At 42.7% G+C, this 24,860-nt stretch overlaps 1 protein-coding gene and 1 long non-coding RNA gene across 2 annotated transcripts in view; both read left to right on the top strand.

The window, feature by feature from the left end:
* LOC105923620 (transmembrane protease serine 9) overlaps window positions 1–24,860 on the top strand; it is a 283,180-nt gene that overhangs the window by 234,214 nt on the left and 24,106 nt on the right. The gene's annotated exons all lie outside the window — the stretch shown is intronic.
* On the top strand, window positions 2,568–3,659 carry LOC118566482. Its single transcript, XR_004933052.1, has 3 exons — window positions 2,568–2,668; window positions 2,859–2,996; window positions 3,256–3,659. It is a non-coding gene; the product is annotated as an uncharacterized LOC118566482 (long non-coding RNA).

The following is a 24,860-nucleotide window of genomic DNA, read 5'->3' as shown; positions in this document are numbered from 1 at the left end:
ACAGCCACAGTGCTGGCCGCTGCAGGAGTGCTACAGCTGGCAAACACCGAAACACCAAATGTTTCCTGTCCCAAAGACTGAGAAGAAGGTGTCGTACTCCATCCGCTTGGTGGGCATCCAGTCCTCAAATACTGAAGGTGCGTCCGTTTAATGTGGCGAAAGAAAGAGTTAAAAACTCTAAAATCCTGTTCACATCCGTCAATACCACAGTAAACCCAAAAATCCGAGCTGCGACTGTGACTTTTATTAATGTGGCTAAGGAGTACTTTAAGACTTAAAGCAACAAAGACGAAACATATCATACATCTCCACGCCGCCATGATGCACCGTCGTTGTCGCGGGCTAATGACACTGAGGTGGATGGGGAGGGGGGCACTCATGGAATAATTTATTATTTTAACAATACATTTCTCTAATTATAAATGCGACCCAATTCATTGTATGATGATAGATGTTTTGTTTTACTAATATTTTGCTAACAAGTTCATGTTTACATTCGATCATTTCTGCGCATCCTCAGTTCCTCCAACGGTCCCACCTCAATGACGTCAGTGATCGCGAATCTCCGCTTGAGTAACTGAAAGATTTGGGTGCGTCACATTAGAAGAAGTGCAAGAACAGCGGCTCAAGGTCAGTAAACTGTATTGAATTGGTAAATATTACTTGCCAAAATCATATTGGTTGTTGTGGTGGTATTACAAAATCTGCCAAGAAGCAGAAGAAGAACATGCGTTGTCCGTATGTCGGTATATGCTTAGCAAGCTAGCTAATTGTTAGCTAATGTGCACTTTTACACGCTACCCGCTAGCTAACAAGCTCTGTTTGCCTATGGGTTTTCCCAGGTAGTTCTACAGTACTCCCTGTTAATGCTTCAGGGAGCTGATAAATCTAGGATGGATACCTTTGACGATGCCACTCTATCGGTGTTGGAGGGTAAGTCATGAATAGAGTTTATACCTGATGTATTTATGCTATTTATAGAGTGTACTTTATTAATAACTGAATACCTTATTTGAAATCCCAAATTTTTTTGCTTGCTGGGTTTTTCCCTCAACCTTCATTTGCTTAACGAATTTAGGATGAAACATTTTAGTAAGAGTCCGAATTCTAAAGCAAAATATATGATTGTGAAATACAAATCCCACATTTTAAAAACACACGGTCAGTAGTGTCCCGCCGGCGGGAACGTTATCCTTCCCCCCAACCCCACAGACATGTATACCTAGACGCCTTGTGGTCGGGTAGGAGGCGTGCCGACAGAGCGGCCATCTTAGGTCAGACCAAGCTGCGCTCAGAGAGAATACAAGTTATACAACGATGGCTTGAGTGTCGAGAGCTTAGAAAGACTGGAAAACGGGCCGAGTTGATAGAACGGTAAGTCGATGTTTTTCTCCTGCTCGGCGTTCAGGGCGTCATCGGCCGTTTTTTTCTGTTTGAAATCACCGTCCAGGAATCAGTATAAATTGTCCGGCCCGCTGAACTATTTAGTCCAGTCCGGTGGCCAAATGCATTATCACAGGGGTTACCAAACTTTTTTAGCCGCGCACCCCCTTCAGTGTCCCAACCGGCTTGGCGCACGCCCTAAATTATACCTCATTTGAAAGCTTGGATTCTTGGGAATCAATACATGACAAAATATGTGGAGTGTTTTTACAATCAAATTAATCAAAAATGCCCTCCGCCTCTGGTGCTTCACTACCTTCTAGCTGCAGTGTATAGCCTTACTAAATAAATTGATTGGTTCTGTAGCTTGCTACTGCTTTATCTAACGATAGATATTTGTCATATATCTCACAGCTGCCAGTGTTGATGAGGAGGCTTTGAAAGGCCTTAGCCGGGATGACCTGAGGGATCTTTTTCCTGGCCCACAGAATTTCCTCAAAAGAAAGAAACTTTGGAATGTCATCAGTGAAAATGTAAACACAAAATGGAATGAGTAAATATTAGTAAAATATGAATTGTAATGGTTCTAATGCATTTTGTTCTCATTCTACACAATCCTAATAGTTTGAAAATACCACGGACCAAGATGCCAACAATTGTGCTATGCCACCATGCCAGCCTCAAACCTCAACCCCCATATCTGCTGAGAAAAAAATGAAAATGCCAGACCCTCCAGAGTATGTGGTGTACACTGATTCGGAGTTAGACATGGTGCGTAGTCAATACTTTGCACTGTTCTGCAATGGAAAGGAAAAAAATTACACAATGTCCAAGGAGCTATGTTGCAGACTTATAAGGAACACAATAACCAGTATGGTTGCTATCCTGCGTGCTAGTCCCATGGGGAAAGAAGTCAGATAACCGTCAAAATTGGAAATGAGAGCCATGTCACAGAAGATTATAGACTATTACCCAATGTTACGGGATGATGATCCAAACATGCCATATGTAAGTATTTTTTTATCTAAACCAAAACTGTGGGCAGGTCAGCAACAAGACAAACAACGTATCTAACATTCTTTTACCACAGCTGACCATCTACGCCAAAATGTACAAGCGACTCCAAAATATGAGATCCCCACGGAAGAGGCAAGGCTCTGTACCACAAAGAGGACAGCTCTCTTCAGTGCAGACAACCAAGAGACGGATTGGACAAGCAACTCGAGTGATAACACCGTACTTCTTGAGAGCAATGATGACCTTAGCGAGGACAACTCCAGTGCAGGTGTGCAAATTGTGGGCAAAAAATTAAGGGGTGCTATCATACAACTTGTTTTTTGTCTAAAAATTGTCTGATCATGTAATGAAACTATAGCTGTCCGTATTTGTTAAGCCATGGCTGTTTATCTGCCTGTTTTGCTTGTTATCATGCTTTTAATTGTGTTGAGATTTTTTTTCATAATTTCCCGAAAAAGCATCCCCAGCACAACGACCCCCCTCTGTGCCAAGAAAGCCAAAGACCAAAACCTCGCTGCTGCCATCTGCATCAGCCTCAGGCTCCTCACTCAGGACTGTGATCGCTTCACCAACCACGCCTGCAAAGGATGATGTTGGTAAGCCCACCTCAGCACACCTCTCAGCCTTATCTATGATAATGTCTTTCAGTGTGGCAAATCAAGAGTCTAAACTGTTGAAGATTCAATTTAAATTTCCTTAGATTGTGGATGTTAATGGAAACACTTTTTTTCAGACAACTCCCATTGTGCATATAAACAACATAAAATGATGGCATTTACCTTATTTCGACCAGCATAATAATGCAATAAAGTTGTGTTTACATTGAAATGTCTGCTCTGTTTTTTGCCATTTCAGTCGCCCAGGACAGTCTGAAGATGCAGGCTAGGCACTATAAAACCTTGAGCAACATGTACAATAAGCCAAATGCAAAACCCAATCAAAGCGATGTTGCTCAAGTTTTAGACCTTGAGTTTAAGGCCAGACGGGCTTTCATTGATGCAGATGTTACAAGGGAAGAAGACCGACCTGCAAAAATCTTTGAGGCATATCCATGCTTTAGAGATGTTCGAAATGTATGTTGTTGTTTTTTCACTACTTGCACTTGAATTACTGTCTATCGACCTGTGTTCTAAATGTCCAATGGTTGAATAACTGTGCACAATGTTTTAGGCAATGGATGAGCTGCGGCGCATAGTAGGTGGCACCAACAGCAGATACATCGAGGAAGTGAAAGGAAGATGGGCAGACTTTTGTGCCAAGGTGCAGTTCTATGGTGTTTGGAAGAAAGCCCTGAAACCCCCTTTTCCATTGGATGTCCATATGCAAATGTTTTTTGATTTATACCATATTCAGACCAATTTTTCTATTGTTTAGTGGAGTTCACGCTTGCCATCTTCAATGCACTCCCATCCCTTTTCCCCTCACCAACTTCACCACCAAAGAAGCTTGGAAATAGCTGTGAGGCACTTCTTCATGTCCTGAAGGTAAAAACATTTTTGTGTGTTGATTCCTTACTGTCCTCTTATTTTTTCACATTCACATAACAATACACCTTAAGTTCACAATCACAGATATTACCTACTTTTTGCAAGAAGGGGAAGACATAAGTGCCCCTATTGTCCCTCAAAGGTTGTTCACAGAAAAGAATACCAAGAAATGTTTCAAAACCTTTGATTAATTAATCCATTCATTAATCCCAGAAACATTAAAAATATACCACCTTGCATCAGCTTGTATCAATTTTGAATCCATCCTAAATTCCTACACCTTCATCTGTCAAACAAATGTTTTTAAACACATGTCCCCCCCGTCCCATTTTGAAGTAGTTTATGATTATTTCTTCCAGTGTGATAATAAATCAATATTTTTTATCAGTGTTTTTAATAATGACTATTTTAAGAGTGCTTGTCATAGGTTGCAACCTGAACATTTAATCTAAAAATAATTTCTATATTGAACATACAACTGACTTTCAATAAATTTGTATGTGTTCTCTGTCATGGTTTTCAGGTGACAAGCCCACATGCAGATACGATCGGGAGGCAAAGCACAGTTTTAAGATGTTTATTTTGGAAACAGGCAGATCTACGGACGGAACTACAGGCGATTCGGCAGGGTCAGAACGTCAAGGCTGGAGAGTCTGCAAGAGAGAGGGAGTAAGTAACTCTGAAAGGAGAACCAGGAGAACTGCTAGAAGTTGCGCTGCTTACCTTTGGGCTGGGCGGACCTAACCGGGAAGAAGTAGTGTCGAGGGAACTCTATGATTCTACTCTGCTGGTGATAGGCGGCTAGTGGCTGAGGACGGCAGATGTAACTGGCGAGGGATCCTGAGCGAGCCTCGTCGGCAATGGTTGACAGATGGATTGACCAGAGTGAACACAGAACCAGCAGAATCCGGGAGAGGTGATCTCAGGCCTCGCTGGGTAACATCCAGGAAGTATGAGGGGAGCGCCAGAGCAAAATCTGAGCAGACGGATTCTGCCGGTCTGTTTCTTCGGACTAGACGTCAAGACAGGTGAGTGCTTCCAAGCACCAAAAATCTGAGACAAAAACAGGGAGATCCAAAATTAGTCAAAGTCAAAAGAGCAAAAAACTCACAAGCTGGTTTCCGAGAGTTGGGACAGAGGCCACGTCGTACCACGACTGGTTAAGGCTCTGGCGTCTTCCATCTGTCAGCGCTCTGCTTAAGAAGCCAGAGGAAGCCGCCTGCAACGAGCTGCAGGTGTGGGCCACACCTCCTCAGCCAACTAGACACACCTGAGGAGTAGAGTTAGAGTAGAGCAGCACAGAGAACCCTGACATTCTCACTCTACACATTGTTCTTTTTATTCTGTTTCAGTCAGGCGAAGACCCTACCCTGTACCTGGAGAAGCGTCCTCTCTCCTCCCCAGTTCTGCTTTCTGATGGATCAACCACCATCGTGGCTGTGGGTAACGTACCTGTGACCACCCTCCCTCAGGAAGATTTCTCAGACGGGATGTTGGTGTTAATGGCATATTACTACACTTTGCACTTAAGATATCCGAAATGTGTTGCAACTCTCCTGTCAGTTATTCAAACAGAGGTAATGGCGTACCGCGAGCGAGCTATTTTTAGAAACGTAACGTCACGATGACGTCACATCACGTGGTACGCAGTAGGACAAGCTTGCATAGTCCGCCGCTGTTTCGCTGTAAAAGAGGTAAAAGAGACATGCGTTAGCCTAGGTTTTACTCGGTAAACGACTGCTTTTTCCAAATCTAAAACCATGGTTTTTAAACATTGTTGCTATGGAACGTGCAACAGCGACTCGACGTACGCTGATCGGCCGCATATGAAGGATGTTTTCTTCAAGACTGCCAAGGAGAAATGTGTGCGCTGGGTTCACCGGTGCGGTCAGCCTACATATGTAGCAAGCATTTTGTTGGAGGAAAGGGCCCAACCGAAGAACATCCTGACCCAATTCCAGCGACATCAAGTAGTGAACAGGTAAGAGTATTTTGGTGGCCGACATGTTAATAATGAAGCGCCTGCTACCATGATAGCATATAGGCTATCATGGTAGCAGGCGCCAGTGTTGTAGTACTCGAGTCCGAGACTCGAACTCGAGTCCGAGTCATTAGCTAAATTTAGAGACTCGTGACTTGACTTGGACTTGAGCACTGATGACTCGAACTTGGACTCGGACTCCTACATTCAGATCATTCTGACTCGGAAATTGAGAAAAAGACTCGACTTTTTTTTAAATCATTAGGCTATAATTTTAATATGTCATTAGAATATTATTTGGTGTATGATTTTAATATCTAAATGTCGTACCGCGCACGTGACGTCACCATCTCATGAGCAACGCCCCTTGCCGCTAAGGTTGGGCAAACAGTGTGAGAGCGCACGTAGCAGCCAGCCATTACACATGTAACAGATACAACTATATGACCGACTTTTCAGCTGTTAAACTTTCACAAGAGGATGTCCAGGCGCCCATTTTACTGGTAGAACTGTGGAACAACATACCAACGTTCAGCTTGAGTGTCGAGAGCTCGGAAAGACTGGAATACGGGCCGAGTTGATAGGAAGGTAAGTCGTTGTTTTTCTCCTGCTCGGTGTTCATGGTGTCATTGGCCGTTTTTTTTTTCTGTTTGTAGTCACCGTCCAGGAATCGGTATAAATTTTCCGGCCCGCCGAACAATTTAGCCCGGTCCGGTGGACAAATGCATTATCATTATCCAACGGCTGTATCTCCTCGCTGCAACGACCGATCTGCACCAGATTTGTTGTGAGTCATGGGGGAAAGCTGCCGAACGCGTTTGTGGGAATCGCCCGGTGGACGGGCGAGGAAAATGCGTGACAGCATCTGCGGTGGCGGGCGGCCGGCGGTGCGCGAACCCCGCCCGCCGGCTGTAGCCGCGGCGGTGGCCAATAGGCCGGAGTGCGCTTGGCTGCGAGGGCCGATCGACGCCGCTTGCGGCTTTAACATCCTTCATATGCGGCCTATCAGCGTACCTCGAGTCGCTGTTGCACGTTCCATAACAACAATGTTTAAAAACCATGGTTAGGAGACGTCTTAGACTTGGAAAAAGCAGTAGTTTTACCGAGTAAAACCAAGGGTAACTACAGCGAAAGAGTTATTAGTGCAATGGACTGTTACTGATTCATGTCATACGTCACGTCACGGCAAGTTCCTACAACGAACTTGGATCAATAGTGACTCGACTCGGACTTGACTCGGATGAGTAGTGGACTCGACTCGGATTTTTTTTTTTATGACTTGGACTTGACTCGGACTTGAACACTGGTGACTCGAACCTGGACTCGGACTCGAGGCATAGTGACTTGACTACAACACTGGCAGGCGCTAACTTGATACCCTGCTACCAGGATAGCTTACTCAAAAACATTTCAAATAAGACAAACATTAAACATATACCGATCCCTGGACGGTGATTACAAACAAAAAAACGGCCGATGACGCCATGACCGCCGCGCAGGAAAAAAAAAACAAAGCTTACCGCTCGATCAACTAGGCCCGTTTTCCAGTCTTTTTAAACCCTCGACACTCAAGCCATCGTTTGAGCTGAAGGTTGGTGTGTTCTTCGACAGTGCGGCCAGTAATCCGTGTGCCTGGGACATCGTCTTGGGAAAGTTTAACGGCTGCAAAGTCGGTCATATCGCTGGTTCTGTTGTGCGTGTAATAGCTGATTGCTACGGGCGTTCTCTACCTGTATGCCCTACCTAAGCGGCAAAAGGGGCGTTGCTCTTGAGTCGGTGACGTCACGTGCGCGGTACCCCATTGGTGACACAATCCACGATCAAGATGCCACTAGTGCTTACAAGAAAGCAATGGCTGATTGGAAGTCTTTCATTGAGAAGTAGCTGAGTATTTTGTCATGTCAGTTCTTATTGTTAGCTGTGCCTACAATAGTTTGGTGTTGCACAAGCTTATACAGAACACTGAGTTATTACCTCATTGAGGCCTGTATTACATATTATTGTTAGCTGTGTCAATAATTTTTGGTGTTGCACAAGCTTAAATCACTGAGTTATTACCTCATTAAGGCCTGTGTGTCATATTATTGTCAGCTGTGTCAATAATTTTTGGTGTTGCACACGCTTATATCACTGAGTTATTACCTCATTAAGGCCTGTATTTCATATTATTGTTAGCTGTGTCAATAATCTTTGGTGTTGCACAAGCTTATATCACTGAGTTATTACCTCATTAAGGCCTGTATTTCATATTATTGTTAGCTGTGTCAATAATTTTTGGTGTTGCACAAGCTTATATCACTGAGTTATTACCTCATTAAGGCCTGTATTTCATATTATTGTTAGCTGTGTCAATAATCTTTGGTGTTGCACAAGCTTATATCACTGAGTTATTACCTCATTAAGGCCTGTATTTCATATTATTGTTAGCTGTGTCAATAATTTTTGGTGTTGCACAAGCTTATATCACTGAGTTATTACCTCATTAAGGCCTGTATTTCATATTATTGTTAACTGTGCCTACAATAGTTTGGTGTTGCACAAGCTTACAGAACACTGAGTTATTACCTCAGTGAGGCCTGCATTTAAAATGGTCAATGAAAAATCCATAACTGAGAGGGCTAAGAAGTGTTTTTGTTTTGTTTTTTTGCTCTTTTGCTTTTAATTTTTTCTATTTTTATGGAAAATTATTCAAATGTATAGCAACCTATACTTGCTGATGTTAAATAAATGTTGTCTTATAAGCCATTCTGGTCTGCACCATTATTCTAAAAATAAGCACAGGCTAGATTTTAAGGTTTAAAGATGCAATAAGCCTTGTTTCAAGATAAACCAGCTTGCATTAAGACAGCGCTTAAGTCATTCTTCACTAATACCGAGTATTTTTTTCTAAATTTAATGTATTTATTTTACTAATCTTAAGCTTAATTTGCTAAAAGTAAGATAACAAAATAAGTAATTGCTTATATTTTGTATATTTCACTCATTTTGAGGCTGTAATAAGTTTACATTTAAGTAATCTAGTCTTAAAAACAGAATTTTATGCTTATATTTAGTATATTTAACTTATTCTGAGGCTGTAAAAAGTTTAATTTTAAGTAATCTAGACTTAAAACCAGCATTCTATGCTTATATTTAGTATAATTCACTTATTTTGAGGCTGTATGAAGTACAATTATAAGTAATCTGATCTTAAAACCAGCATTTTCAGCTTATGTTAAGCCTTCCAAATACCTCTTTAGACATGCTTATTTCTAGATTTAATTATCTTAATTCAAGAAATCTTGTCAAGTGAAATTATCTTGCTGCATGGACCGATAATTTCACTTGTTTTGAGTACATTTTACCTCAAATTTAGTGTTTTTATCTTGTTTTCAGACACCCCTTTTTTGCAGTGCAGGTTTTCTTTTGTCACCTAATACACTAACAGAATTGTTTTTCTCTGAGCTACTTCTTTTAGATGATGGCAGATGAGGCTGCTAAAGCCACCTTTGTTCCAACAGAAGACTCTGGAAAGTGAGCTCTTTCAGGTCGTATGGTAAGAAGTCATGATCTAAAATGTACATGCAGGGATTGACAAAGGTGACTAAATTATGCTAGGCTTTAACAAACTTAGACACCAGGTAATATGGAGACCTTCTGGAGGAGAAAGGTGGCGTTAGAAATTTTTCTCTTCTCGACTGACTTCCATGTTTGATTTTATGTGTTATGATGTTTATACTGTGATGTTGCCTTAAGTTGATCGCTATGGTTTTATGATTATGAATGAAAACTCTCTGTTACAGACACACACACCAAGACCTACAGTTCTTGCAATCTTTTTGCTTTGTTATATAGAGAACCAGGATCTGATGGCTATCACAGATCCATAAATTACTCGGTAAGGCTAATTTTTAGATTCAATACAGGGTGTCTTCTCGCTCAGATTGGCCCAGAGTGGGAGTGCCCTAGACTGGGCTCTATCGGGTTTTTTACCGTTTCTTAGAGAGATGGGGTTTTTCTGATGGACACTCAGCCCGCCCTCTGATGCCCCCTACTGGTACTCTTTGGATTTGTAAGGTTTCAAGGTGATGGATGTTTGTCCATTGGAATGGAGAGTGGAGGACCAAGTAGGAGGTTTCTTGGGGTGGAGGTAGAGTAGACGAATTTGGCCTTGGTTAATGAACAGTCTTAGTTTATCTAGTCAAAAGTAGACTTAAAATAATGTGCGCATAGGAACCTAAAACAGGCCTAGCTCAAATAGTTGAACCCTAAATTGTAGATAAAATGCTTGGACTGTGGTGTTGAGTAAAAAATGCTGAATTATGAAGTATTCATGCTGATTGATGCTAAGATGTTTCCATTGTGGTTTGTCCGGCCCATTCCTTGGAACTGTTTTCGTTGTGATGTGCCTTTGAGGCACACCAACAGGGGGGGCTAACGGACAACTGGACTGTTTTTTACAAAGTGCCTTTCGGGCACACCAGCAGAGATTGTGTGACCCCAGAGACTGAGCCGCACTATCGACTGCCATGGAGATCACAGATGGATGGACTCTGGAAGCCGGAAGCTGACGTGCTTGGATTGCTTGGACTGGACGGAATGACCGACTATTCTGGGAGAGGGACAGACTGAGAGTTGTCGTCCCACTGGTTGATCATCTTTGGTGATGTGCCATTATGACACATCATCAGGAGGTCTGTTAGGATATCAATGAGGTCAAGTGGAACGAGCTGTTTATCCCAGAACTGCATGGCACACTTAGATGGCACTGACCCAAAAGATTGGCACATATCTATCAGATACCACCCCGGAGGTGACACAGTTTCTCTGTTGATGTCACAGTTTGGATGTGTACAGCCCTTGTATGGGTGTGTACCTAGATACCTATATAATGTTTGTGTGATGAGCAATCAAGGCTTCCTGCTGATCAGGAGCCCATCAGCGCTGGTGTGACTGTAACTATTTCTCTGTCTTTACGTAGATAAAATATAACTAAAAGCATACTTGTCTGTTTTATGCGTCCTACATTCAAGGTAATAAGTAAGTGGGGGTCGCCTGACTGGGTAAAAAGAACTGGGTCCACCGAGGGTGCTTCACCGTAGACGGGACACGGTGAAACAATAACAAGCTCATCAGACCACTGGTCCAGAGATTGTCCAGAAAACCTGAATAGCCAGACCCCACATAGAGGTCCAGGGTGCAGACCCCAGCAGTATACCGAAGCATGACTAGATGAAGGACCAAATGAAGTAGTAAACATCTGTGCTGCCTGGGAACTGTTAAGTGCTCTAAAAGAGAACCGTACATTGTGTTAAACATAAATAGACAACCTGTAACATTTTTATGCGATTCTGGGGCGTGCAAAACTTGTCTAAAAGATAATGTGAACCTGAAGAAGTCAAATTCTGCAATTTGGGTAAATCTGCAAATGGGCAAAACAGCAGAGAATTTATGTCCAGAAATACAGAAATAAAGGACATGCAAACGCGCAGAAAATGTTACACACAAGTAGTACTGTCACCAAGCTGCCCAATTCATTTACTAGGTAGAGACTTAATGGAAAAACTAGGCATTGCAGTAGTCCCCATCGAAGGAGAAAGAGGAATGAGAGCAGTGCGTATAGAAAACGTGCTCACTGCACAACAACAGGGCTGCATTTATTTTTCCTTAGATATGCCATTTGAGGAAATGCTGCAAAAGAAAGGGGAACTAGTGAACAAAGCAAGACAAACCTTTACCAATTGAGGAGCAAAAATGCCCCTAGGACACTTGCAAGTGACAATCAACATCTGTGCTGACTCAGACCCAGACTATGCTAAACACTTTTTTACTGAAGGGCTGATCGTTGTGGCTACTCAAATGTTATATACAGATGGAAAATTCTTCACTGCAGCCTTACCAACAGAAATGAGATTGCTATACCATGTACTCTGGGTTCCACATGTATCATTATTCCATGCAAACAGTAGAAAATGGAGAGACACAGGTTCCAAATTACAATTTGCTGCACAAACTATTGATTTTGGGCCATGTGACGAGAGGCCAGGTTGGGAATTCAGCCCAAACATTGAGCTATACAAAAACCTTACATCTCTGATGCAAATGAAACTCATGTAATACAGGCCATGGAAGCTCTTAAAAATGTGTAACATGCCATGGAACAGGACGGTGCCCCGCAAGGTTGGGATCTCGTGTCTTGGTTAACTTTTGGACCATGGTGGCACCTGATGCTAAAAATATTAACTCTCCTCATTATGGTTTTGATTCTCTTTTATATATTTACTATGTGCATTTTTCCATGTTTGAAGTCAATGGTGCAGAGAGCCATTGGAAATGTTATGTTACAGTATCAAATGTTAAAAGAGGAGCAACCCCGTGACCCAGATACAGCAGTTTAATTGTGCAATTTAATGTGAAAACTGTGATAACAAGTGGTACAGGTTGGATGAAACGTTTCACCATTAATGTTGGTTTTATTAATCCTTTACCATTTTATATACTAATAGTCTTATTACTCTCTGCTTATGAACATGCTTGTGTGGAAATAAAATGTATTCATTTGCCCCTGTAAAAGAAGAAGTAACTCATGTCTGTTGCACCTACAAAGGAGCATAATGTACTAGCCAGAACCTGTTTGACTGATTATGACTAAAAGACTTTGGAAAGGAAGCCCAGATAAGGAATTAGTTGTTTGTCTCTTATTTGAAACGCAGTATATTGTGTCGATCTAACCACTTCCTGATCAATCTTAATTATAGGAAGAATGCAAGGGGAAGTACCTTCGGAGTTGAGCAGAGACACCTCTGTGTACTTTTACATTCCTTTTTTTTTTTTTTTTTTTTTCCCAGTGTCCTGTCTAGCTATATGGCAATAGGAATTGATGTCTCAATGCCAGATAGAGCCCGACAGATTTTGCTTTTACAAGTGGAGCGAACAGCTTTCGCCATAGTGCTCCACTTGATTTATGCTTGTAAATAGCTTTATTATGATTCCTGCAAGGAGAATTTCAAATTATATGGACATGACAATGGGAGAGTAAAGGAAGAACAAAAAGTGAAAGATAAGAAAAAAAGAGTAGAGGTGAAAGAAAGAGGAGATAAAAGGGAGAGAATGATAAAACCTTCTTTGTCTTCTCCATCACCTGGAAAGAGACACAAAAAGAACAGCACAACCAACAGACATAAAGCAGCAGATACACTCGAATAACACCTAGATGCCATTGCTAAATCATATATATTATTATGTAAGCTGACATGTGTAATGTGATATTTGAAAAAAGAAAGTGAAAGAACATAAATAAATAAATAAATAAATTATAAGATTACTGTATATAAGTGAACACTTAATACCTGGGACCCAGCACCTGTGGGAGATGTGAGAGTGCACTAGTTTAGGTGAAAATTATCCAGAAGGAAATAGCTTGATAGTGATTGTGGAGAACCGAAGACCCACCTTCCCCGAGCACAGAGGCAGGCGTCAGGGGACCCGTAACCCCGGACTCCCAAAGGGGTCCCTGAAGCAGGTCGCCCAGGAGGGGCCGACACAGGATATCTGCAACCCCCCCCCCAAGGAAGGAGCAGAGACGACCCCGAGGAAATCCCCCAGCCACCGCATGCCGACGCCCTCAAGAGCCGCGGGGACGAGCCCGTGGGCTCCGCCGGCAGCTAGCCCCGCTGAAGTGGTCCCGGCCATGGGCCCTGAGGGCCAGAGGCCCCAGGGGCGCCCCGCCCCCGCGACGGGGGCCCCGGCCGCCCCCTGGGGGGCCAGGCCCCGTGAAGAGGCCGCCGGGAGTGGGCCGGCGCACGCCCGGGAACCCGCCCCAAACCCGAAGCCAACCAATGCGCCAGGGGGCCAAGGCGCCCGCCAACGAAGTGGAGGAGGGCAGGACATGGGGGGATGGGCTCCGCACCTAGCGGAGACTTGAGATGTTCTTGGGAGAGGGAGCGGACCACACCCATACCTGGGAAAAACAAAAAAAAAAAAAAAATGGAAAACTCATTCACACCATCTCTCCCTTGTGCCCCACTCACCACACACAGAGAAGAAGAAGAAAAAAAAAGAAAAAACAAGACGCTGTACACACATTCCCACATAACACTCACATCCAACACTGACCAGAGGGGGGGGTCACCCCAAATCGACTATACGACTGCTTGTGCCCGACCCCCGGCCCCGGCCTCGGACCAGACGCCCCCCGGACCTGGCCCCCCCAAGAGGGCGGGCCAACACGACCCGCACGAGCCACCCGGCCAGAGCCCCCCCCCCCCCCCCCCCTCCCCCTAAATACCTAATAAACCCCCTCCCTCCCCCACCTTACCCTTGCCATCCCTGCCCCCCGCCCCTCCTGGGGGGAGCGGAGGCATCAGCCCCAGACCTGGCAAGCCGCTGACTACACACCGCTGACTACACAATGTACTTTTACATTCCTAACAGCTCTCTACCCTTTCGCAGTTGGCAGTTATTAGGAACTGGATCTCTGGTTTTATGTGTAGAATAATGATCCAGCAGAACTGCACCATACAATCCTGGTCAGTCCCAGGATCAACTCAGTCAATCTTACATGTAAATAGTGGAGGCACTGGCATTTCTACCTATATGTATAAATTATCTACTATACATTATTATTATTATTATTATTATTATTATTATTATTATTATTATTATTATTATTATTATTATTGCTATTATTATTACTCTCTGTTTTATTCTTCTACCATGGACCATGTGTTTTTATTAAAGTTTTAAATCAAAAATGATTGAAAGGAATGTTATTTAGCAAATTATTCAGTCTTAAGGTTTTAAACATAAACATGCTTTCTGAGACAGACCTGGATGTTGGCCAAGTTCCTGCATAATTTCAAAGTTATCTGTCACATGTTCCCCTTTAAGCAATATTGCCACTTCCTGATTTCTGTCAAAGTATCTTTATTAGTCTCCTGTGAGAGAAATTTGCCTCGGATAAAATGATCAGCTGCACTGCACCACATATTCAATCACTGATAAAAGAAATGTTTTATAAAAATAATGAAATAGTAAAATAATAATTATAAAATAGTAACAACAGTTCATAAATCACAGTTCAACTAAATCGATCATTAAAACCATGTAAATCAACCTTTGAAACAAAAACTAAGTTGACACACCACTGCCCTCCCAGTTTGTTCATAGATATGGCTACCTACCTTTTCTAGCACTTCCCCTTTTAATCTTTTCAACCCACACCATGCGGTCATTAACAAGTTTTATGGATAATGGGATAAACAAATGTTTAAATCTGTTTGCACAAGCGGTTCCCATTATTTTACTTGCTGTCTTTACTAAATTTAACCTGTTTATTTAAATATTACTGGAACTTTGGCCTAATATTAGAAATGGTAATATATAAGTTTTTCTTCATTAAATTAAAATCCACCAGTCCTTTTTATTGAGAATATTTTTCTCTACAAATGTATTCTAATTAAACATGCACACAGGATGCATCTATGGTATGTACAACAGAGGTGAGTTGCTGGAATGTCATTGAGCAGGTGACTCTTTGTAGGCGTAATTATTAAGCTGTATGTTGGGTATTTAAACCAGAGCAGATCGACTGGAGGTAAGTCTCAGCGATGGCGTTCAACAATTCAATTCATTTAAATTTTATTTATATAGCGCCAATTCATGAATCATGTCATCTCAAGGCACTTTACAAAGTTAAATTCAATCACATAATACAGATTGGGTCAGATTATACAGATTTTATACAAATGTCTTATATAAGGAAACCAGTTGATTGCATCAAAGTCCTGACAAGCAGCATTCACTCCTGGAGAAGCGTAGAGCTACAGGGAGAGTCGTCTGCATTGTCCATGGCTTTGCAGCAATCCCTCATACTGAGCAAGCATGAAGCGACAGTGGGAAGAAATACTCCCCATTAACGGGAAGGAAAACCTCCGGCAGAACCGGGCTCAGTATGAACGGTCATCTGCCTCGACCGACTGGGGGTTACAGAAGACAGAGCAGAGACACAACAAGAGAGACAAAATAGCACAGAAGCTCACATTGATCCAGTAATCTGTTCTACATTAGATGGTAATAGCGGGTGAGCCGTCTTCTCTGGATGATGTCACAGTTAACAGAACGCCAGACCAGGTGTACCTACTATGAAGAAAAAGAGAGAGAGCAGAAAGTTACAAGCAGAAATGACGACATGCAATGCATAATTGAAGAACAGTAGAACTCTATAGAGTGAGAAAAATAGATCCCTCCAGCAGCCTAAGCCTTTGAACTGCATTTTGTGGACTTCCTGATAGTAAAGAATTACAATAGTCCAGCCTTGAAGTATCTATCTATCCATCTATCTATCTATCTATCTATCTATCTATCTATCTATCTATCTATCTATCTATCTATCTATCTATCTATCTATCTATCTATCTATTAACTGAAACTGTTTTTCAAAACCGTCTTCTGGAGTGTTTGAAAGTTGCTTTGATGCCTGAATTATTTAATTATATTCAATTTTATTGATATAGCGCCAATTCACAACATATGTCATCTCAATTATTTGGGAATTTATTTGACTACAGGCTGGTGATGAGGTGACCTTACCCAATGCAGTTAAAGTTTTTATTTCTATCGAATGGCTTATGTGTGGGGATGTTCTTAAGCTTCTGTGTGTATTTCTAGTAGTTTTATCACTAGAAATGCATCCATCATGCAATATGCATGAATGGTCTTACATGCATATTGCATATTTTGTTCACATTGTGATGTAAATCATCTACTGTCTTTTCTGCGATTAACTTGAATATTTCTTTTTATACTTAAATATGCAATCTTATCCATAACTGTGCAATACTTATTCTCGTTATATTTTTTACTCTTATTTTGGCCCTTCTGATATGTTCAGAAAGGCCAAAAGGCTGTACCGATCCGTTGTGGTAAAGAGATTTACCGGTCGATCTACGTTCCTACCCTCATCTATGGTCACGAGCTTTGGGTCGTGACCGAAAGAACGAGATCCCGGATACAAGCGGCTGAAATGAGTTTTCTCCGTAGTGTGTCTGGGCTCTCCCTTAGAGATAGGGTGAGGAGCTCAGTCATCCGGGGAGGACTCAGAGTAGAACCGCTGCTCCTCCACGTCCAGAGGAGCCAGTTGAGGTGGCTCGGGCATCTGGTCAGGATGCCTCCTGGACGCCTCCCTGGTGAGGTGTTCCGGGCACGTCCCACCGGGAGGAGGCCCAGGGGGAGACCCAGGACACGCTGAAGGGACTATGTCTCTCTGCTGGCTTGGGAACGCCTTGGGATTCCTCCTGAGGAGCTGGCCCAAGTGGCTGGAGAGAGGGACGTCTGGGCCTCCCTACTGAAGCTGCTACCCCGCGACCCGACCCCGGATAAGCGGAAGAAGACGGACGGACTGATATGTTCATTCTCTGTTGCTTCATAAATAATTTTAGATTAGCGTATTTTTTCATTACTGATTTAGCATATAACTCTGTCTATGTGTTCAGAGGTTTTTAAGGTCCAGAGGTTTTAATCCAAAGACCAAGACAACATTGTAAGATCTAATAAACCAAGACTTTCTAACAATGTGTTTAGCAGATTATGTTATCCTCCTGGGTAACAGGTGTCATTACTGAGTAAATAATACTGTTAATATGCAGGGGTGCCGTATAGGGAAGAAAAGTTTGGACAATTCCAAGGACCCCTGACTAAAAAACCCCAACCCCCTCCCCGAACCCCAAACCAAAAAAAAGAGAATATACATATATTCATATGAGCCTTTGAGATGATTTAGATTTTTTTTCCCACAGAGCCAATATTCCTGGAGGCACCCTGGCCATATGCAACCAAAATGCTACAGAGAGGTTCAGCTTGTCTGTCTGCTGTTTGAACACATTTTTAAAACAACTTTATTGGGTTGATTTTTTTTGTTTCAGATGTTAGTATGTCTGCAGAAATCCACGTTTAGAACGGGCAACCTGTCTTTATTTCAAAATAACTCAAGCTTAGTGTGACGGTAAATGCTAAAGCTTTTTTCTGGGGTTGATTTAATGATTTACTGTAAGAACACGTTCATATTTGGGACACAGAACCTGTCTCTATCTGAACTGTTGATAGCTGGAAATGTCCACGCTACTGACACTTACTTATAACTGCTAGAGGAGATGGACGAGGATCCTGCTGTTATCTGGAAGTCGGATCCCAGACTGAACCGGACTGGGGGAAGTCCACAATTTACTCATCCCAGATTGGGCGGTGCTCCAAGATGACAAGTGTCTTGCGTATTGTATGGTGTGGCTGTGGCCCACAACAGCGCTGTTTGGGCCAAGTTGTACAAGGAATGTTATGTATTAACGCAGCTGTGATTTAAAAGGTTTGTCAAAGTGAGTTAGAAAAAAATAAGTTTTAATTATTTTTATTTTGGTATTATATATAATACCAAAATGCTTTCCTGTCACACCATAGGAAAATTTCTACCACTGATGCAGCAAAGGTAATACCCTTGACAGAATCTTAAGACCCAGTAATTCAGGCAACACAGAGAATAAGCATTTAAGAATGTTTATTAGAAATAAACTGATGTTGCTGGAACACAAACTGACTGAAACTTGAACTGGAATCACTATGGGGAAAAGAGCAGGGTTAGTGGCCAAGAACAATTAATTGGAGATTGTCAAACACTGAATAAAAGCCACTAATGCCAGGAGGTTGTACTAGCTTTCATGATTGACCCCAATAGCCCAGTCTGAGTGATTCGGCTCACGGACTGACTGATCCAAATCAGTTTGGGGTCATGCACGGGAACACAGTCCACAGGGCAGAGTTTTCCAGAAGGGCTAGGCAACAGGGCTACCTGGGATTCAGGCAAGAGAATCCAAAACAGGAGGCACAAACACCGAGCAGAAGTTTCCAAGCAGAGCAGAGACAGAAGAAAAGTCCAAGGTCCAGGCTTGGGTCGTTACTGATAAGGAGGAGAATCCAGACTGGGGCAGAGGCAGGAAAGCATGGTCGGTTGGCAAGGCAGGAGGTCGATGTCCAGAGATCAAAAGCCAAACAGGAATATCCAACAGTGGCAAGACAGGCAGAAGGAAAACAGGAAAGAGACAAGTCGAGATCAGGAGGTCAATACAAGGAACGCTGGATGATCTACTTACACAATGGCTTTCAAGAATGTGGCGGTTACACACTGGGAGAGCCTGCAATGGGACATTCCTCAAATGATGTCACACTTGCCTGGAGACAGCCGTGTTTTCCGGATGGTCAGGCAAGAAGAGTGCAAACTAGATTGGCAACAACTGCAATACCAATCATTTTGGAAGATGACAATATCCCAGGAGGTTCATTTCAACCTGCATCAATCGAGAAACCCAGCATAGAACAGCTTTAATTTTAGTTGTAATGCAGATGCGTGAAAATGAGCATAAAGAAAGCCATATTAGCAGAAAGCTAGGAGAGAGAGGTGGGCAGATCAATCCTAGTGTAACACTACGATGTGAACTAACTCAGTGTTACCATGACATAAGAGGTCGTGGGTGGAGAAAGAGCAGAACACGGAGAGGGACTAACGTAGCTGTACAGACATTTATTAAACCTCCATATTTTTTACACCACAGCCCCCGTCACGGGCACACTACACGAACACCCCACCAGAACCCCCAAAGAAGAAAAAACAAACAGCTCCTCTTAAAGGCACATCACACTTCCTTAGCTATGGATCAACTGTAGTAAGCATCTGATCTTGTATGTAACCACATTAATTCCAAAAGGAAAAATAAATCATCCTACATACTTCCCCCTCTGTAAATTAAATCTCCTCATTTGAAATGAAGTTGTTAAATACATTAAAAAAATAAATCACTCACCAAAACACAAGCTGTTCCAACTGTATCATCCGAAGCTCTTATCACCTGGTGTTTGCAAAACAAAGGACATAAACTCAGAATAATGCCCCATCAAGAACAACTGTCAACATTTTTTTTATGCCCACACCTGGTCATACCTACACCCCGAGTAGGTGACAAGCTGGGAGGTGGTGGTGCAGGCCGATGGGAGACAAGTCCAGCTGGGATCTGTGGCGAAGATGACAACGACCTAGCAGTCTCTGATGCCTGAGCTGTAGCTGTTTGGCCAAAGACAAAGGGCAATGAACCCTACAATGCGGTATACTTTGGCAGTGTGTCCCTGTTTAGTGGAAATACAGATTGAGTGACATCTATTGGTGATGTGTCAGTGGAGCTATGGTAAGGCATGGCAAGTTTATTTGTATAGCACAATTCAGTACAGAGACAATGAAAGTGCTTCACATGATTAAAATATAGGAAAATAATACAGAATAAAACCAAGTAGGAATAAAATGTAGAAACAAAATAGAACATCAAAAACAGTTGGACTAAAAAAAGTCGAACTAATGATGTTTCAGTAGAACTAATTAACTAGAGCAGTCGAAGGCAGTCCTAAACAACTGTGTTTTTAATCTTGATTTAAAGGAACTCAGGCTTTCAGCATTTTTACAGTTTTCTGGAAGTTTGTTCCAGATAAGTGGGGCATAGGAACTAAATGCTGCTTCTCCATGTTTGGTTTGTGTTCTAGGTATGCAGAGTAGGCTTTAGCCAGAAAACCTTAGAAAACCTTAAAATTTGGCACATCCATGCATTGATTTCTTCTAGGCATTTACTCAGTGCCTGAACTGGTTCATAGTCACCTGGTGACATGGTGATGTAGAGCTGTGTGTCGTCTGCATAGTTATGGTTGCTGATGTTGTTTTTTATTATCTGAGCAAGAGGGAGCATGTAGATATTGAAGAGGAGGGGACCCAGGATGGACCCTTGGGGATTTTTGTCATCTCTGATATAAAGTTACCTACTGATACAAAAAATTCCCTGTCCTTTAAATAGGATTTAAACAAGTTGAGAGCTGTACCACAGAGGCTGACCCAGTTCTCCAGGCGTTCTAACAGAATGGAGTGATCGACAGTATCGAATGCTGCACTGAGATCCAATACTACCAGCACGGTGGTTCTTCCACAGTCTGTATTTATATGGATGTCATTAAACAACTTGATAAGGGCGGTCTCTGTACTGTGGTGAGGAAAATTGACTGGAAAATGTTAAAGCGGCTGGTCATAGTTAAGAAGGTGTTTAATTGTTGAAACACAGCTTTTTCAATAATCTTACTGATAAGGGGGAGGTTAGGGGGAGATTTGAGATGGGCCTGTAGTTCTGGAGTAGTAGTTTGTCTAAATTGTTCTTTTTCAGCAGTGGTTTGATACTTGCTGTTTTTAGGGACTGGGGGAAAACACCTGACAGGAGGCACGTGTTTATTATCCGAGTCAAATCAGACGTTATGACAGGCAAAACATTCTTAAAGAAAGCTGTGGGTAGAACACCAAGGCAGCAGGAGGAGGAACTTAGCCGCTGCATGATCTCCTGTAAGTTTTTGTAGCTTGTTTGGCTGAATTGGGACATTTGGTCAAGATCAATTTTAGTTGGAGACAACTTTGGTACTGAATGTTTGATATGGATGTACAGACTGATCCTCTGATCTTTTGGATTTTCTCAGTAAAGAAGTTGGCAAATTCATTGCAGGCCCTGGTGGAGTGGAGTTCGGAAGTACGAACACAGGAGGATTTGTTAACCTGTTGACTGTGACAAATAATGCACAAGCATTATTAAAGTTCTTGTTGATGATCTCAGAGAAAAAAGATTCACTTGCATTTTTCAGTTGTAAGTTATATCTGTAAAGTCTCTCTTTATAGATGTCATAGTGAACCTGGAGTTTCGTCTTTCTCCACCTGAGTTCAGCTTTCGACATTCCCTTTTTTCACTTCTAACTGCGGGAGCATTTCTCCAAGGAGATTTTGTGTTGTTTAATTTCCATATGCAGTGTTTACGTCAGAATTCACTTTGAGTCGGAGGATTTTCAGCTTCATAAAAGCAATCTTCTGTATTAGGGAGGCTAAAGACAAGTACAGGAGAGAGCTAAACAACATGAGGGATGTGTAGAGTGGCATGAGAACCATCACTGGGTTCCAGAAGAGTGGTGGCATGGGGTTGGAAGGCCAGGCCAATGAATTTAACCTATTTTTCAATAGGTTTCATACTACCGCCTATCCCCCACAAATGTCTGCTGCTGGCTTCCCAACAACTACCACTCCACCTTCCCCCACTCCTCCTCCTTACAGACCCCCTGTCTGTTCTATTTTTAGAACATGATGTCACAAGACGTCATATCACGTGGTACGCGGTAGGGCAAGCTTGCTATCCTCCGCTGTTTCGCTGTAAAAGAGCTGTGCGTTATGATTGGTTTTGCTCGGTAAAACGACTGCTTTTTCCAAGTCTAAGAACATGGTTTTTAAAGATTGTTGCTATGGAACGTGCAACAGCGACTCGAGGTACGCTGATCGGCCGCATATGAAGGATGTTTTCTGCATTAATTTCCCAAAATTCAAGACTGCCAAGGAGAAATGTGTGCGCTGGGTACACCGGTGCGGTCGGCCTACACAACAGTTCAACCCGGAAAAAACAACGACTTAACGTTACAGGCCCCGATGGTGTATTTCCCAGAGTGCTCAAAGCTTGTGCCTGCTGTGTGGAGTACTTAGCCTAGTCTTCAGCCTGAGCATGCTCCTCCAGAGAGTCCCTGTGCTGTGGAAGATGTCCTGTCTCGTTCCTGTACCAAAGACACCGCGTCCTAGTGGCCCACAGGACTACTTTTTAGTGCTTTACTTGTTTAGCATAACTCGCTAATAATACAGCCATAACTTGCTTTGACTCTACAGTTTTAGGATCAGGAGCAGTGCTCCTTGAGCGCCCCCTGCCTATAGGCAAAGGAACTGCTGGCCTCACCTACAACCACTTCTTTGCCGTTTATGACTGCCCAGCAGCACACACAAACATTTTATCTGCACACAGTTTGATGACAAAAACACAATTCGTTATCCACATACATCAAATTATGGAAAATCAGTTTTCTGTTTGAACAATTGAATCTATGATCTAGAGACAGGAAGGTGCATTCACAAAATGGAAGCCAGCACAGTTAACAAAGGCTTGCATAATCCCAGGGGAGGCCAAGCCCGCTGTGGTCTCACCTGCTTCGCTATCAAGCGCCACCAAGGATCTACATGGAAAATAGTGAAAATTCAGCGATTTTGAAGAAAATATGATCAAAATTGATGAAATTAGACGAAAATTTAACGCTTTATTACAAATGACTGAGTGAATCACAATTTATATTATGTTATCATCATTATATATTTTCTTTCATTCCATGATGACAAGTGAGGCCTGGCCTAATTTGCCTCCCCTGACTGCACATCACTGGCCTACAGTACTGTGTGTCTGACAGGGTGGTCAGCAATACTGGGGCCCCTCCGGGGACTGTCCTCTCCCCCTTCCTCTTCACCCTCTTCACCTCAGACTTCAACTATTGCACTGAGTCCTGCCACCTTCAGAAGTTTGGTGATGACTCAGCAATAGTTGGCTGCATTGAAAGGGTGATGAGAGTGAATATAGGACTGTGGTTGGCAACTTTGTCACTTGGACTGAGCTGAACCATCTCCAGCTTAACGTGACAAAGACTAAGGAGCTAATAGTGGATCTGAGGAGGGCAAAAACCCCTGTGACCCCTGTTTCCACCCAGGGGGTCCCTGTCAACACTGTGGATGAGTATAAGTACTTGGGAGTGTACTTTATTAATAGGCTGGACTTGACCTCGTGGGGGAGGAGCTGGACACTCTGACGACCGTGGCAGAGAGGAGGATGCTGTCCAGACTTCAGTCTGGACAATGTCTCACACCCTCTCCACGACACACTGGCCCAGCACAGGAGCTCCTTCAGCAGAGGACTCCCCTTACCCAGATGCACCACAGTGAGCCACAGGAAATCATTCCTGCCTGCGGTCATCAATCTCTACAACACCTCCCTCAGTGATTCAGACCCCCCCCCCCCTCTGTAATTGACATTTATTCATTCTTTTGCACTGTTTTGCACATTGTTCCTATCACTTTATTTTATATATATATATATATATATATATATATATATATATATGTGTGTAATAAGAGCGGGCTATGGCCATTTAGTGTCCATAAAACAAAAAAAACAGCAGAAGCTGTAGATTACATCAAAATTAGAATTGAAAAATTATTTAGAATTCATAGTGTAATACCCTACAATGCGGATGATGACAGCACGTACCAACAGCAATTAAAGAACGGACTCTTAAATGGTTTCCATCCGCATATTTGTATTTGGGTAAAAAAGCACTTTGTAGACCTGGGAGCCACTAATGTCGCTCGCACCATGGAACATGTCAGGCACGCAGAAAATCACACTAAGGAAAATGGTGGGAGATCCTCCGGAGGGGTGCATTAAGTTTCTGGATGGATTCCAGCCCCTCCAAATCCGAGGTGTTTGTAAGAAAGATGCAAAAACCGCATAGAGGGCGTGGGGAACACCGTGGAGGCTTGGGGGGAAGGGGCCGGGGTTTCCAACACAGATGTCAGGGAAATGAAGAAGGGTGCTGGACCTGCAGCTCATCAGACCACTGGTCCAGAGATTGTCCAGAAAACCTGAATAGCCAGCCCCCACATAGAGGTCCAGGGTGCAGACCCCAGCAGTATACCGAAGCATGACTAGATGAAGGACCAAATGAAGTAGTAAACATCTGTGCTGCCTGGGAACTGTTAAGTGCTCTAAAAGAGAACTGTACATTGTATTAAACATAAATGGACAACCTGTAACATTTTTATGCGATTCTGGGGCGTGCAAAACTTGTCTAAAAGATAATGTGAGCCTGAAGAAGTCAAATTCTGCAATTTGGGCAAATTTGCAAATGGGCAAAACAGCAGAGAATTTATGTCCAGAAATACAGAAATAAAGGACATGCAAACGGGCAGAAAATGTTACACACAAGTAGTACTGTCACCAAGCTGCCCAATTAATTTACTAGGTAGAGACTTAATGGAAAAACTAGGCATTGCAGTAGTCCCCATCGAAGGAGAAAGAGGAATGAGAGCAGTGCGTATA

The sequence above is a fragment of the Fundulus heteroclitus genome, chromosome 16 (assembly GCF_011125445.2).
Source record: "Fundulus heteroclitus isolate FHET01 chromosome 16, MU-UCD_Fhet_4.1, whole genome shotgun sequence".
Lineage (NCBI taxonomy): Eukaryota > Metazoa > Chordata > Actinopteri > Cyprinodontiformes > Fundulidae > Fundulus > Fundulus heteroclitus.
The sequence above is the reverse complement of the archived record's forward strand: the minus strand, read 5'-3'. Positions and strand labels throughout refer to the sequence as shown.